Below are 15,677 nucleotides of genomic sequence, written 5' to 3'. Positions count from 1 at the left end.
GTTTATTTATGCAACCAAGCATTTTAGCAGCAATATTAAACTAAAATAGCAGTATTATTTGTGTTTGTGCTGTTGGTGTAAAGCGGCCTGCAGAAGTAATGGCCTCACTTTAGAGCTGTCTTAGTGAACGTTACACAAACGAGCTCTGTGTCTTCTCGCTTTAATGTCCTTCTATTGATGAGCGCTTCTATCGGAAATAAATTACGCTTCTCGAGCCAGCAGTGAATCGGTTAGTCCGCGCGGCGCAGCGGCTCTGGAGCTTCAGTATCGGCTGCCTGACCACCGGCGTGATGGATGTGCACGAGCGCTCGCCTTTAATTCACCCACCGGCGCGGCGCGCGCGCGCTCGAAGAGTTTAAGAGAGTGTGAGTGTTTATGAGAATGAAGCTTATAGTTATATGTGCAAATTGTGTGTTTACTTATCAAATTGTTAAATGCAAATGTGCGTTTGTGCACGAGTGCGTAAAACTTAGTTGAAAGATATGGAAGTTATATTTAAACGCATTTGTTATAATGTTGGTTTATGATTTTCTGGCTTCTTATAACCTGCTCAATCAGTCATGCGTCCTCGAAGATGTTATATCATTCGATCATAATCATCTGCATTAATCTGTAACCTGTTTTAGGCCTGTTACTATTAGTTTAGTAATTATTACTTTGATTTGTGAGCCTGTTTTAGGTTGCTTTTTTATTTTGCAATTTGTATTATATAAAGGAAGTCATGTTTTGGAATTTTACAGATTTATAAATGGTCATTAATATCCCAGTTTTGTTCCCTTTAATAATTGTGTTCATAAATTTAAAGAGATGTGTGGCTTCTTATTTGCTGATTTAATTCTGATTTATTAAATATAGTAAAACGTTTCAATTTACTAAATAAAAACTTTTGTTAGACCCGAATCTCCTGCAGTTTTTCGATTTGATCTTTGTGTTTATGGCTATTTTTATATAATAAAAGACAGTTTTTACCGGTTATTGATGATATTGATCAGGCCTGAGAACAGAGAAAGTCCGAGAAAGAGCGACTTTCACAATCTTTTACAAATGTTATGATTTTTTTTATTCATATGACGTGTCATATCTGCTAAGAAAAAATCTGATATTTTAGCAATGTTAACCTGTTAGTTTTACTGAATGCTTTTGAGTAGGATACATTATTAAATCTATTATTATTATTAAATATATATAAAAAATAACTGATACAATTATTTGTTGTGGTATTATTTATAAACAACATTTTCCAAGTATCAGATGTTGGATAAATATAGTTAAATAATTGAAAAAAGTTTTTAAAACAAGATTTACGTTTAAAAAAAAAAAAAAATATTTAGAAAGTTTTTGTCAATTATTTTTAGTTGATAATGTGAAAACGCTTAAATTAAAGTTAATGTTTATCATAAATCTTTTAAATAATGCATCTTTCAGGTTCTGCTAAATTCTTCTCAAGTAATCAATGTTTCACACTCATTTATAGGTAAATATTTCGGTCGGACTATGTGTTTTTAATAAAGTTTGTATTTTTCAGATCGTCGCATTCAACTTTTTTCCTCTGTCAGAATATTTCCAGCAGATGTTGAAGAAAGACAGACGATCTTCGCCCTCCTCTATCGATGTGATCGGAAATCAATAGCCTTTAGCTCAATGGGAATACACAGATTTTGGGTCTTACGCAGCAAATTAACCTCCTGAAACACGAAATAAGACGAAACCCGATCGACACGAGCGCGTGCAAATTCCGCCTCGCCGCAAATCAGGCGCGCGCACAATCACAGAAGATAAAGAGAATTTATCATATTAACCTGTAACTCATTAACAGTGACGTCTGAACACTAATACAAACAGATGCGATCTGGAGATTTAGCTTTTTAAATGCATCATTTAATAATTTGCGAGACAGAAAAATAGTAGAATCATCAGAAGGAAAATGATAACACTTTATTTTAGTGTCATTGTTACATGTAGTAACAACTATAAATTATACATAATTATATGCAACTAAACCAAACCTTAATCCTAACCCTATAGTAAGTACATGTAGTTATTTAAGATTTATTAAATGTATAATTACAGTGTAACAAAGAAATAAAGTGTAACCGAATAGACCATATTATGTATTATTAAAAACTATACAAATGTAGTATGAGCTGCACACACATTCGGAAAACTGTTTTGCTCATGTAATTTACAGTATTTTGTATTAAAAACACATTCTTGAACAATTTAATTCAATTAAAATTGCCATTGAAATATTTCTAGCAGAACTCCCAAAAAGAAATCACGAAATAATACTGTAATACATTAAATATTATTAGTAGAATTAGCAGCCAAATTAATCAGGAACAACTTATATATATATATATATATATATATATATATATATATATATATATATATATATATTATGTACCATATGTAAAAATATAAAGTCATCAAACAACTAGTTTTTTTTTTTTTTTTCTTGACAGACAAAATATTAAGTTTGCATTCAAATAAGTTCTATTTTTTTTGCGCGTGCACCCGCATGTCGGGTGTTTTATTTTGTGTCAATATTTATATTAGTAAAATGCATGTTTTGTTCACTATAGATGTGCTTCATTTCATCACGGCTGATATCAGAAACTAAATGTTTCCATAATGAACACAACATGATGGTGTCCTCAGGCCTGAAGAAGATTCTGCATCTTAAATTCATAATTCTGTGTCAGCAATCGATAAATGCCTTTAACCTGCAGGACAGACATCAGAACACTTCACTGTCAGTCTGGGCTGTTATTTTGACGCGTGACGACAGTGTATCGCTGCGTTTGGATGTATATGCATGTGTGCGCGCGCGCGTGTGTATATGTGTGTGTGAAACCAAATACTACAGAAATCAAACGGATCCAACATAATCAAATAAATGAAATAAATGCGTGATGACCTGCTTTTGTTATCTGTCTGTAGCTGCAGCGCAAGCTTGATTTTAGATCATGTGACTCTCTTCAATATTGTGACATTTGCTGATAAAGAACGACATCAGATTGATCCACAGCCTTTTCCTCTGCAGATTATGAAATATGTATGTTGATGACTATCAATGACCCTAAAGCTGCTCTCCAGCAGTCCACACATGCGCCTTTATAATTATCGCTACATCAACTCCAACACATGCATGAAGCATCTTCCGTGAGAAAAAATATATAAATAAATGAAATAATAAAACATCCCAGGCCGCAAATTCATTGGCGCACCGGTTGCTAAGAAACAGACGGAGAGATGGATTGAGAAGGAATAGTCGATCAATTCTACAGAGAGAGAGAGAGAGAGAGAGAGAGAGAATGGTCCATTTTGCATTTTTTTCTTTTCTTTCTTTCTCTTGCAAAAGCATTAAAAATACAGCTATACTGAAAACTGTATATTTGCATGCATATCCAAACAGTATACATTAATATTAAACATTTGTGCACACACACACACACACTGTACACACACACTCAATGTTTTCATTTATAAACATACACAATATCCTCCTCAAAAAAAGATCAAGTAAATACTCATGAATTTCTCACGCGCCCACACAAACAATACATGAAAATGCTCACACACACACACACACACACACACACACACACACACACAGAGGATATTGAGAATGGATATTGATCCGCTCGTGCAGTCAGCTCTGTCTCATCTCTATTCTGTGCTGGACTCTACTGTAGCTCTGAATGCCAAACTCTCTTTCTCCTTCATTTTCTCCCTCTCTTCCTCCAGCTGAGGAGTGTTTCTGTGACAGAGGAGAGAGTGTGAATTTATTAGGACAAAATCTCTGGAATCTCTATGGAAACACAATGAGATCAGAAGCTCTGGCCCAGTTTGACTCGTGCTACACATGCAGGATTTATGATGTGTGTGTGAAATACTGTATCCCACAATGCAATGCACTCCACTTGACCTTTCATTTGCAGTGTGATGCATGAGCTGAAGGAAGTGTCAACATGTAACATCTCCTCCTTCATTATTTAACTGTGAGCTACATGCACAACAGGTGAGGGGATGAAATAACCACAGAACGTCCAGATTTTATAATGTTACAGAAAACTTTTTTTCTTGGTTATACAAATGTTCACATTCCATTATATCAGTCTTCAAATGTGGGAATGATACTTTTGAATGTTCTCTGTAATTCTGTTGTATATTTTTGACATTTATTAGTTTTTTGAGGGTTTTTTTTTAGTAATTTTATTGTGTGTTTTTGACATTTTTATTAGTTTTGAGGGGTTTTTTTTGTAATTTTGTTGTGTTTTTGACATTTCTTAGTTTTCTTGAGGGTTTTTTTTTAGTAATTTTGTTGTGTTTTTGACATTTTTATCAGTTTTCATGTTTTTTTTTTAGTAATTTTGTATGTTTTTGACATTTTTTAGTTTTTGAGGGTTTTTTTTTTAGTAATTTTGTATGTTTTTGACATTTTTTAGTTTTTTTAGTTTTTTTTTAGTAATTTTGTATGTTTTTGACATTTTTATTAGTTTTCTTGAGGTTTTTTTTAGTGATTTTGTGTTTTTGACATTTTTTTAGTTTTTGAGGGTTTTTGTTAGTAATTTTGTTGTGTGTTTTTACATTTTTATTAGTTTTTTGAGGGTTTTTATTCATTTTGTTGTGTGTTTTTGACATTTTTTTTTTTAGTTTTCTTGAGTTTTTTTTTTTTTTTATTAATTTTGTTGTGTTTTTTACATTTTTATTAGTTTTTTGAGGGTTTTTTAGTAACTTTGTTGTGTGTTTTTGACATTTTTATTAGTTTTTTTTTAGTTTTTTTTTTAGTAATTTTGTATGTTTTTGACATTTTTTATTAGTTTTTTTAAAGGTTTTTTTTTAGTCATTTTGTTGTGTTTTTGACATTTTTATTAGTTTTGACGTTTTTTTTTTTTTAGTAATTTTGTATGTTTTTACATTTTTATTAGTTTTTTTTTTTTTTGTAGCAATTTAGTTGTATGTTTTTGACATTTTTATTAGTTTTAGAGTTGTTTTAGTCATTTTGTTGTATGTTTTTGACATTTTTATTAGTTTTAGAGTTGTTTTAGTCATTTTGTTGTATGTTTTTGACATTTATTAGTTTTTGAGGTGTTTTTCTTTTTCTTTTAGAAATTGTGTTGTATGTTTTCTTTCCACTAGTCTGAATGAAGACTGTTATGGAAGTAAATGAGAGCTTTTCTCCTTCCCATCCAGCAGCTCAGAGGTGTGTTTGTTTGACCAGGTGAATGGTAAATCCCGTCCCCTCGCTGAAGGCTCTCGCGGGGTCACGGACTGTCCACTGCGGGCTCGCGGCTGATTTGATCCGGTCGCTGTGAGAGATGATACGGTGCTCTTATCTCGTGTTGACAGAAACGAGCTATACACAATCAGATGCTCGCACAATCACCGCTGCCGTTTACTGTGGGGATTAATCGATCACCTAATATCAGTTGATAAAACGCGATTGTGGAACTCCTGGGACCAATGAGAGGCTTTCATCAAACCCTATTGGAAAGCAGCTGGCCAATGAGAGAGGAGAGCAGAGGAGAGTGGCGCTGGTGAGTCGATCAGAATGACATTAGTTAAGGAATCACAGAATGAGGGATGATCTGTCAAGAGTTCAGTAGCTTCATCATTACCTTTCAGATGCTTTCAGATTAGTTTTGCATGTCACTACTATAGTAAATCTATAAATTACTTTAGTAAACCCACAAACTTTGCAGTTGGATATATATACCAGAGCACACTGCACTGGGTACCATATCCCACAATGCAATGCTCTTAGCTTGACTTTCCTTTTCAAGTGTGACCGAAAATGAATCAATTGGATTAAACTGGATTCAAAATTTAAAATAACCATGATTTAATTTTAAATTCAAAATCATTCTGTGAAAATCTTTTTTAATAAAACATTATAAATAAAAGCTTATTTGTTAAAGTAAACAACAAAAGGAAAACGTTTAAAATTTAAAATGAGTTTAAAAATGTATTTTATTATAAAGTGAGTGTATATCAACTGCTCATCCTTCGACATTGTCCCAGACACAGTCACATGACCAAAATGAAAAGTGGAGGGAAATGTTCTGAGGCACAGAACAGAAAAAGACAAAGGAAAAATGAAAAACAGTACATTAAAATGAGGACAGCAATGTCCAAGTGAACAAACAGAGATTGGTAAGCATAACCTATCATTTTTTATTTCATTGTAAGTTATGAAGTCAATCAACATTTTGCAAAGTGATTAACGTTAATATTATCAGTTAATTTTTGAGTATCTCTGCTGCTCAAAAAATTAAAAAAGTCGCTGTATGTTTGTGAATGTTCAATTTACATCCGAGAGAAACTGAAGAGATTGTTAACAGGGATGCAAACTAGTCACCTTTCGCCGAAAATCACCGTTTTTAATTCAAAATAGGTCATCTGTGTGATTCATGTAGGCTAGATCCTACATCAGTATACAACAGTGCTGAACTTTGACAAAAAGTGATTTTCAAATGTAATAATAATGATTTTATAATGTCTAAATTTAAATCCAAAAGCAAAACTTGTGAAAAGAACTAAATTAGGGGGTGGAAATAAGCCAATGAGTGATCCTCTGCAGCCTAAAAAAACACTGGGTTAAAAACAACCCAAGTGGGGTTAAAAATTGACAAACCCAGCAACTGGGTTGTTTTAACCCAGCGGTTGGGTTAAATGTTTGACCAACCTGCTGGACAGTTTTATTTAACTCAACTATTGTTTAAAAATTACTGTATGGCTGACTTAAAACGAACCCAAAACAGGTTGAAAATTAAAAATCAGACACATAATTATTAGAGATAACAATAATAATCAAAAGGAGAACATTTATAAGCAATTTAATAAACATTTATTGTTGAATTATTATTCATTAAAATTATTAATAAATGTTCATTTATTAAACATATTAATAAATGTTAATCTCCAACATATTTTGGGTTCATCAAGAAATACAGTAATTTTTAAACAATAGTTGAGTTAATTAAAACTACCCAGCAGGTTTGGCAAACATTTAACCCAAGTGCTGGGTTAAAACAACCGAATAGCTGGGTTTGTCCATTTTCAACCCAACTTCGGTTTGTTTTTAATGCAGCATTTTTAAGAGTGATACTGGTTATAGTGGTAATATCATGTCATTTTCATTTTCAAAGTGTTTATTTTCCACCAGGTGGCAGAAATCTTCCACTTAAGCAGGGCACATTTTCCACGAATTATCTCCATGAATAAAAATGAAAAAAAAGTGAAATTTACATATAATGTTCCCATTCTATATAAAAATATACACAATGCATGAATAATTTTGAGGCAAATAAATGATAAAAAAAAAATACATACCATAAATCACTCCAAAACTGCTTTACTAAAAAGTGAACAATATTACATGTGTTGTTTGAAAAAAATTGACATCATTCATTGGAGGGTGTTTGATAAACTTGATGAAGTTTAAAGCAGTTAGTTTCGTATATTCAATTTAAAAGACTGTAGAATGAATGCTTGGATTTACAGGTGTCCTAGTTCTCGTCTGCATCTGGATCTTTTCAAACCTCCAATCATAACCAGAGGAGAAATATGGCAGCCTCATTTTTTCCTTTCCACGGGCATATTGATTTTGTGAGGGAACAAAGGAGGATGGAAAACGCTGGAGAAATAGTGTGAGGAAAGCATGTCATTTATTCTGAGAATGGAGATTCTGCTTCACAATAAAGCAAATCAAGACATTTTCTTTTAAAAACAGGACATCGGCCACATCTATATTATGTCTTAAGTGTAACATTTAATATTAAATGAGCATGAGAGCATCATGAGACCTCAGATCGCACACAGAACAGACATGTACAGCAGAGGGAGAAGATCAAGTAAAGCTAAACGCATGATGTGAGTCTGCATGTGTGTTTTACAGTATGTGAGAGTGAGAGTGTTGAGCTTGTGTTTGGGTGATTAGTCTGGTTGGCCAGCGATAGAGAGAGTTGATCAATACTGTATTGATCGGAGCCGCGGAGCGTCAGGGGGATTGAGAGAGAGAGGAAGGGGGCTGCAGGTTGACTTTTAAAAATCCTTTACTCTGGAGATGACAAATAATCCTTGGAATTGGGAGGAACATGAAAACACTCGGATTTCCAGCTGAATCCAACAATAGAGAGACACAGAAGCTGCTTGTCATATGTTCAGGTGGTTTATGGAGACTTAACTGTGGAACATTAGGTTTTTACATTTTTTAGTAGAAAATGAGAATGTTGCTACAGTGACGCTAGAGTCATCTATGTGGTTGCTAGGGCATTCTGAGTGGTTTCTAGGATGTTGCTATGTGGTTGCTAGGGCAGGTTTCAGGGACCACAAAACCGTATTCCTGTACATAGCTTACATTAACCCTTTCATGCATGAATTATGATAACCACAGGCAGAAAATTTTACTGTGGGTTTTTATTGCTCTTAGGACTTGAAAAACAACTTTTTTTATGCATATTTTACAAAGAGATATACAGTGGACAGTATTTGTTTTTAACTAAAGAGATACTGCATTAAATATAATACAGTCAAATCACAGTGATACTGTGTGTATTTAACAAACCAATGGTATAAAATCATGTGAAATCTATCAAATATATACAAAAATATAATACAGCTCCAATTATTGCAAACACAATTGAGTTTGTTTCCCATTCAACCAGCAGACGAACAACTTCATACAAGTTGAACTTCGCTTGTCTTTGATATCAGAACATGAGGACATGATTATTATGATTAGATACAACTCTGTGGAAACCCAACTCAGACTAAGTAGATCACACTCGCACTCCCTCCAGTCTACCAGAGTATGTTGATTTACCCTTATTAACTGATAATTCTGATTATGCTCAAAATGGACAAATTTTGCTCTCCTCTCTGAGAAAACCTCAGACTGAAATCTACATTGATCTACTGATATTTTCAGACTGTGGAGAAAAAAACTAGCGATCAGGTGTTTTCAATGTTTTTCATCGAGTAAAGTAATGCATTACAAGTAATGTGCATTACGTGATCAGATTACTTTTTTGATGTTAAAGTAACACATTACAAGTACCATGCATAACATTATCTGATTACTTTTCCGACGTAACAAGTAAAGAAATTCATTACAAGTGACGTGCATTACATGATAATTTTACTTTTTTATGTAACAAATAAAGTAACAAATTACAAGTAACGTGCATTATGTGATCAGATTACTTTTTTGATGTTACAAGCAAAGTAATGCTATATGCAAGTAATGTGCATATTGTTATCAGATTATTTTTGATGTAACAATTAAAGCATTACAAGTAACGTGCATTACATGATCAGATTACTTTTTATGATGTAATGAGTAAAGTAACGGATTACAAGTACCATGCATTAAGTTATCAGTTTATTTTTGATGTAACAAAGCATTACAAGTAACATACATTACATAATCAGATTACTTTTCTGATGTAACGAGTAAAGTAATGGATTACAAGTAACATGCATTATGTGATCAGATTAGATTTTTATGTAACAATTAAAGTAACATATTACTAGTACCGTGCATTCAGATTATTTTTGATGTAACAAATAAAGCACTACAAGTAAAGTGCATTACATAATCAGATTACTTTTCTGATTTAACAAGTAAAGTAACGGATTACAAGTAACGTGCATTACGTGATCAGATTAATTTTTTTAAGTAACAAGTAAAGTAACATATTACTAGTACCATGCATTCATTATTATTGAAGTAACAAATAAACCACTACAAGTAACATGTATTATGTGATCAGATTACTTTTTTTAATGTAAGGAGTAATGCATTACAAGTAACTTGCATTAGTAATCAGATTACATAACAGCAAATTACAATCTAATAGCACAAATACATTTATTTACAACCAAAAAAGTTACTGCAGATGAAGTATTTTCAAGAACAACAGTCACAGTAATAGTATGAATTGTAGCTGAAATACAGATAGTGATGCATGATGTCCAAATTTAGTGGATAGATTATTAATCAGAATTTCCTCCCAATCTAAAATCAATACTTGGAAAATTTAACAATGATATGACTCATTAGATGTTACTTAATGTTACAACTTTTTTTTTTTCATTTTCTTTTCTTTTTTTTTTTTTATCTGCAAGAGTCTCCTAGGATAGAAGCAATAGATGGATATTTCAGAGCAACTTGGCATTTCCGACTGGTGCCACTATAGAGGTTGATGTGCAACTATGCCATCATAACCCATGTATATGCCAGAAAATGGCTTTTTAGCTGTCCACTGTAGTGACCTCTATGTGTGAAAAAATAGAGAAAACTCCAAAATCCTCCTACTCTTTTAAATGCTACACATGCCTTTTTCCTTATAAAAGATTGTCAGTATTCTGTAAAGTCCTGCACACTTCTCACTGAAGTGCATTAGAATTCTTCATTGGGTTCGTCACGGCCTGCGGCGCCACTGTCATGTGTGCAATCAGACTCTATAAAAACACGCGCTGGATGATAGTTGAGAAACTGATTGGAGAGCCCTTACAGAAGTGAGCTGTGTATGTGTGTGTGTGTGTGTGTGTGTGTGTGCGGCCCCTGAACGCTGCAAAAGGCATTGTTATTAGTATTGATCCATATCCTTGACTTAGGTGGTAAAAATGTGCTCTATTATTAGGCCTGTGTGCTTTGTTTTCACTATTTGAGAGGTGTCCTTTCCAGGATGAGATGTGTGAAAGCCCTCTAAATCTTGTCACAAACACACACTGAAGACCTTTAAAGGTCAGGTTACCTTAATATGGACCTCTGATCTAATGGAAATCACATATTGTGATTCTTCTCTCTCAACTGGCTTCAGGAAATATTGAATTAGTTTTATTTTTATATTTTCCATTTTCATTTAATGTGTATTTAAAGGTTTAGTAATTTTTTGTCATTTTTATGTTTGTTTTTTTTAAATGTGCCTATTTAGTTTTTATTAATTTTATTTCAGTTTTAGTTATTTTAGTAAATTGAGATACTATTATAGTTTTTTTTTTCAATATTTTGAATTAGTTTTTATATTGTCTGTTTTGATTTGAATTTAAATTTTATTTATTTTTTTGTAATTTTGTTGTGTTTTGTCATTTTTATTAATTTTATTTCAGTTTTAGTTATTTTAGTAAATTCTGGTATAGTTTTTATTAATATTTTGAATTTGTTTTTATATTCTTTGTTTTGATTTTAACTTTAGTTAAATTTTAAAGTAAATTTGTTGTGTGTTTTTGCAATTTTTATTAGTTTTTTAAAATGTGCCTGTTTAATTTTTATTCATTTTATTTCAATTTTAGTTATTTTAGTAAATTGAGGTACTATTATAGTTTTTATTAATATTTTGAATTAGTTTTTATATTCTCTGTTGATTAAATTTTAGTTAAATATTTAGTAATTTTGTTGTGATTTTGTCATTTTTATTATTATTTGTTATTAATTCTATTTCAGTTTTAGTTATATTAGTGAATTAAGGTACAATAGTTTTTATTAATATTTTGAATTAATTTTTATATTCTCTGTTTTGATTTTAACTTTAGTTTAATTTTTAGTAATTTTGTTGTGTGTTTCTGTCATTTTTATTAGTTTTTTTATTAAAGTTTTAATTATTAGTAAATTAAGTTACTATTGTAGGCCTAGTTTTTAGTAATATTTTGAATTAGTTTTTATATTTTCTGTTTTGATTTTTAAAAAATTGTCTTTTTGTCATTTTTATTCATTTTTTTATTAATTTTATTTCAGTTTTAGTTACTTTAATATTAAAAAAAACTAGCTGAATAAAAGTTTTTAAATATTTTATTTTATTTTAGTTAATGATTATTTTATTTCAAGTAATGAATTTTTATGCTCTTAGTTGTAGTTCAAAACTAAATTTACTGACTCCTTAGTTTTATTTATCATTTATTTCAAACAATATATACATATAAAACGTGTGTTTGTGTTTTTTTCAGGAGGACCTCAGTGTGCCTGTACGTACGGCACTTCAAATTTTACTAAGCACATTTTTAGTGCCATATGTCAGAGGTCAAAGGTCAGAAGAGGTGACCTCTCATGTGCTATTGCTCTGATCACCATAATCAGATCTATAAAGGCACTTAAGTGACCAGAAACATTTACTGAGATGCAAAACAATAATGTGTGTTTGCAAATGATTTAGCATCAGTTGAGCTTTTATTGTGGCGAAAATTTAAACAGAATCTGTTGTGATCTTTTGGAGTCTTAACGCAGTGAGGGAATAAGGTGAAACTGCTGCTCCTCTTCCATAAACAGACATTAGAGCATTAAAAGAGGTGTTTTACTCAATAAATATCTTCACTAAATCAATCTGCTGAACCGGTTGTCCGGCCACTTTCACCCTCTCTCAGAAAGGTTCAGGGGTTCAGCAACTCAAGGGTCAGGAGCAGAAGTGAGTGAGGTCAAAGGTCAACTGTTTGTGTTAAATTCTCCAGGAGGGTTACGTAACACGTCACCGTTGAGCCGCTCACCGCGTTTATGATGTGTCACACACTGGAAATGTTTTATTAGTGTAAGAGGTCAAGAGAGTTCAGGTGCAGTTTACCCCTTTTTAAATAACAGACTTACCAATAAATCTCACATGCTCAATATCTAGTCCTAAAAAAGCTCTAAAAATTCACAGCAAAACCAGTGCGTCTAAGATGAAACATTTTGGCAAACTTATTCAACAGAAAAACCTGATTCCACCAGATACAGAGAAATGTGACGCTCAAAGCAACGGACTGAGTCTAGAAAAATGGCCATTTCAGAACAGAGTGCATTAGTGATTTAGTAATTAAAAGCAGCAAGATTTCGACAATATGAAAAAAGACAAACTGCTCGTCCCATTATACATTAGAAATGATGATCAAAAACCTTGGTACAATTGTTGATTTTAAGTAAAAACAATATACTTACTAGCTCTATTGCAACATTCTGATATATATATATATATATATATATATATATATATAGTCAAACCAAAATGTATTCAGACACCTTGAACATTTCATTCATTAATACAGTTTATTCACTGTTAAAAAAATGCTAATAAAATATGACAAGATTTCAGAGTTAAACTGTGTCAGAAAAAATTAATCTTAATTATGTCAGATAACACATAAGCTAAACATGGTCAGATCAAAGTGTCTGAATAATTTTTGGTTCCACATTTTTATCAATTTTACTGGTAGTCCACTGTATGAAGAATTTTTGGGTATAATATGTCACAGTTTACTTTATTTTGCTATCCTCACTTACAGAAATGAACTATAGTGTCCTGAACCCACTAGTAAAAATGTATCAAAAATATTAAAAATGTCTGAATAATTTTTGGTTTGACTGTATACAGTGTGTTGTCAGAATTATTGGCACCCTTGGTAAATATAATCAAAGATGACTGTAAAAATAAATCTGCATTGTTTATCCTTTTGATCTTTAATTCATAAAATTAGCAAAAATCTAACCTTTCATTGAAGGAAAAGAATTGAAAATGGGGGAAAATCACATTATGAAGTAAATGTTTTTCTCCAAAACACGTTGGCCACAATTATTGGCACCCTTTTATTCAATACTTTTTGCAACCTCCTTTTGCCAAGATAACAGCTCTGAGTCGTCTCCTATAATGCCTGATGAGTTTGGAGAACACCTGACAAGAGATCAGAGATCATTCGTTCATACAGAATCTCTCCAGATCCTTCAGATTCCCAGATCCATGTTGGAGCTTCTTCTCTTCAGTTCACTCCACTCATTTTAGGGATTTTGATGTTTGTGTTGGATCATTGTCCCGATGGAAGATCTAACCGTGGCCCATTATTGGATTTCTAGCAGAAGCGGTCAGGTTTTGATTTTTTATCTGTTGGTATTTGATAGAGTCCATGATGCCATGTATCTGAAGAAGATGTCCAGGACCTCCAGCAGAGAAATAGGCCCACAACATTAAAGATCCAGCAGTATATTTAACCGTGGGCATGGGGTACTTTTTATCCATGTGTGCACCAAACCCATCTGGTGGGTTTGCTGCCAAAAAGCTCTTTTTTAGTTTCATCTGACCATAGAAGCTGGTCCCGTTCCAGTCGTGTCCGACAACTGAATATGCTGGAGATTGTTTCTGGATGAGAGCAGAGGATTTTATTTGAAACCCTCCCGAACAACTTGTGGGGATGTAAGTGCTGTTTGATCATTTCTTTAAGCTTTTCTGAGACTCAAGACTCAACTAATCTCTGCAGTTTTCTGTGATCCTTGGAGAGTCTTTGTCCACTCAAACTCTCCTCCTCACTTCACATTAGGGTGATTTAGACACACGTCCTCTTCCAGGCAGATTTGTAACATCTTTACTTGATTGGAACTTCTTAATTATTGCCCTGATGGTGGAAATGGGGATTTTCAATGCTTTAGATATTTTCTTACAGCCACTTTCTATTTTGTGAAGCTCAACAATCTTTTGCTGCACATCAGAACTATATTCTCTGGTTTCACTCATTGTGATGAAAGATTAAGGGAATTTGGCCTTTGTGTTTCCTCATATTTGTACTCCTGTGGAACAGGAAGTCACGGCTGGACAATGTGCATGTGCATGTCTGTTTATTTATATATACATACAAATATACACATATATACACATATATTATGTAAACAAACTTCTATTTTGGATGTGATTAATCGCAATCGTTTGACAGCACTAATATATATGTCAATATAATATATATATCCAATGCTTCATGGGAGTCTGCAGTCACTATTGATTTTCATTTGGTGGATTTTTGGTAATGTAATTCTTCACCAACATTTTGACTATCTTCCCACTTTCTGTTCATTTAAGAATCATGAAAATTATAAAATGTATCACTGTTTCCACAAACATATGAAGCAGCACAACTGTTTTCAACACTGATAATAATCATAAATGTTTCTTCAGCAGCAAATCATCATATCAGAATGATTTCTGAAGGATCATGTGACACTGAAGACTGGAGTAATGATGCTGAAAATTCAGCTTTGATCACAGGAATAAATTACACTTTACTACATATTCACATAGAAAACAGCTGTTTAAAATGTTAATATTTCACAATTTTTACTATATTTTTGATCAAATAAAAACAGCTTTGGTGAGCGGAAGAGACTTGTTTAAACATTTAAAAAAAAACATCTTATTATCTATTCCAAACTTTTAACCATGTCAAATACAATTACATATATTTATATAGATATACAGTTCAAAAGTTTGGAGAGTTTTAATCCTTTAACAGTCTTGGAGCTCATGGTCTGATTTAAAGGGTTATGTATTATTGTCAAACACTTTAACAGTAAAGTGAATGGGATTGTAACCTGATGTTTCTCATTACAGATCTTTGATGTAAAGCAGGCAGCATTATTAGGCTTTACTCTTGTCAGCATCTCTGATATTCAGTTTAATCATGCCGTGAATCCTCCCCTGGTACCTTTTCATTTAATGTGAACTGCAGGAGATTCTTTATTTCTCTGGAAGTGTGTCTCCTTTCTTTGCCCTTGTACTCCTCCACCCACCCCAGGACTCTAACACACACGGCTGTCCTGATCCTGCGACTGCTTTTAAATTAATATATTGATATTGACAAGCCATCTGCTGCAGGGCATAAATTATTGGGAGGAAGAAGGCTTTGATCACGTGCCTTTTACCATCCATGATGACATATAC

The sequence above is a fragment of the Ctenopharyngodon idella genome, chromosome 2 (assembly GCF_019924925.1).
Source record: "Ctenopharyngodon idella isolate HZGC_01 chromosome 2, HZGC01, whole genome shotgun sequence".
Lineage (NCBI taxonomy): Eukaryota > Metazoa > Chordata > Actinopteri > Cypriniformes > Xenocyprididae > Ctenopharyngodon > Ctenopharyngodon idella.
This window is presented reverse-complemented; position numbering follows the sequence as displayed.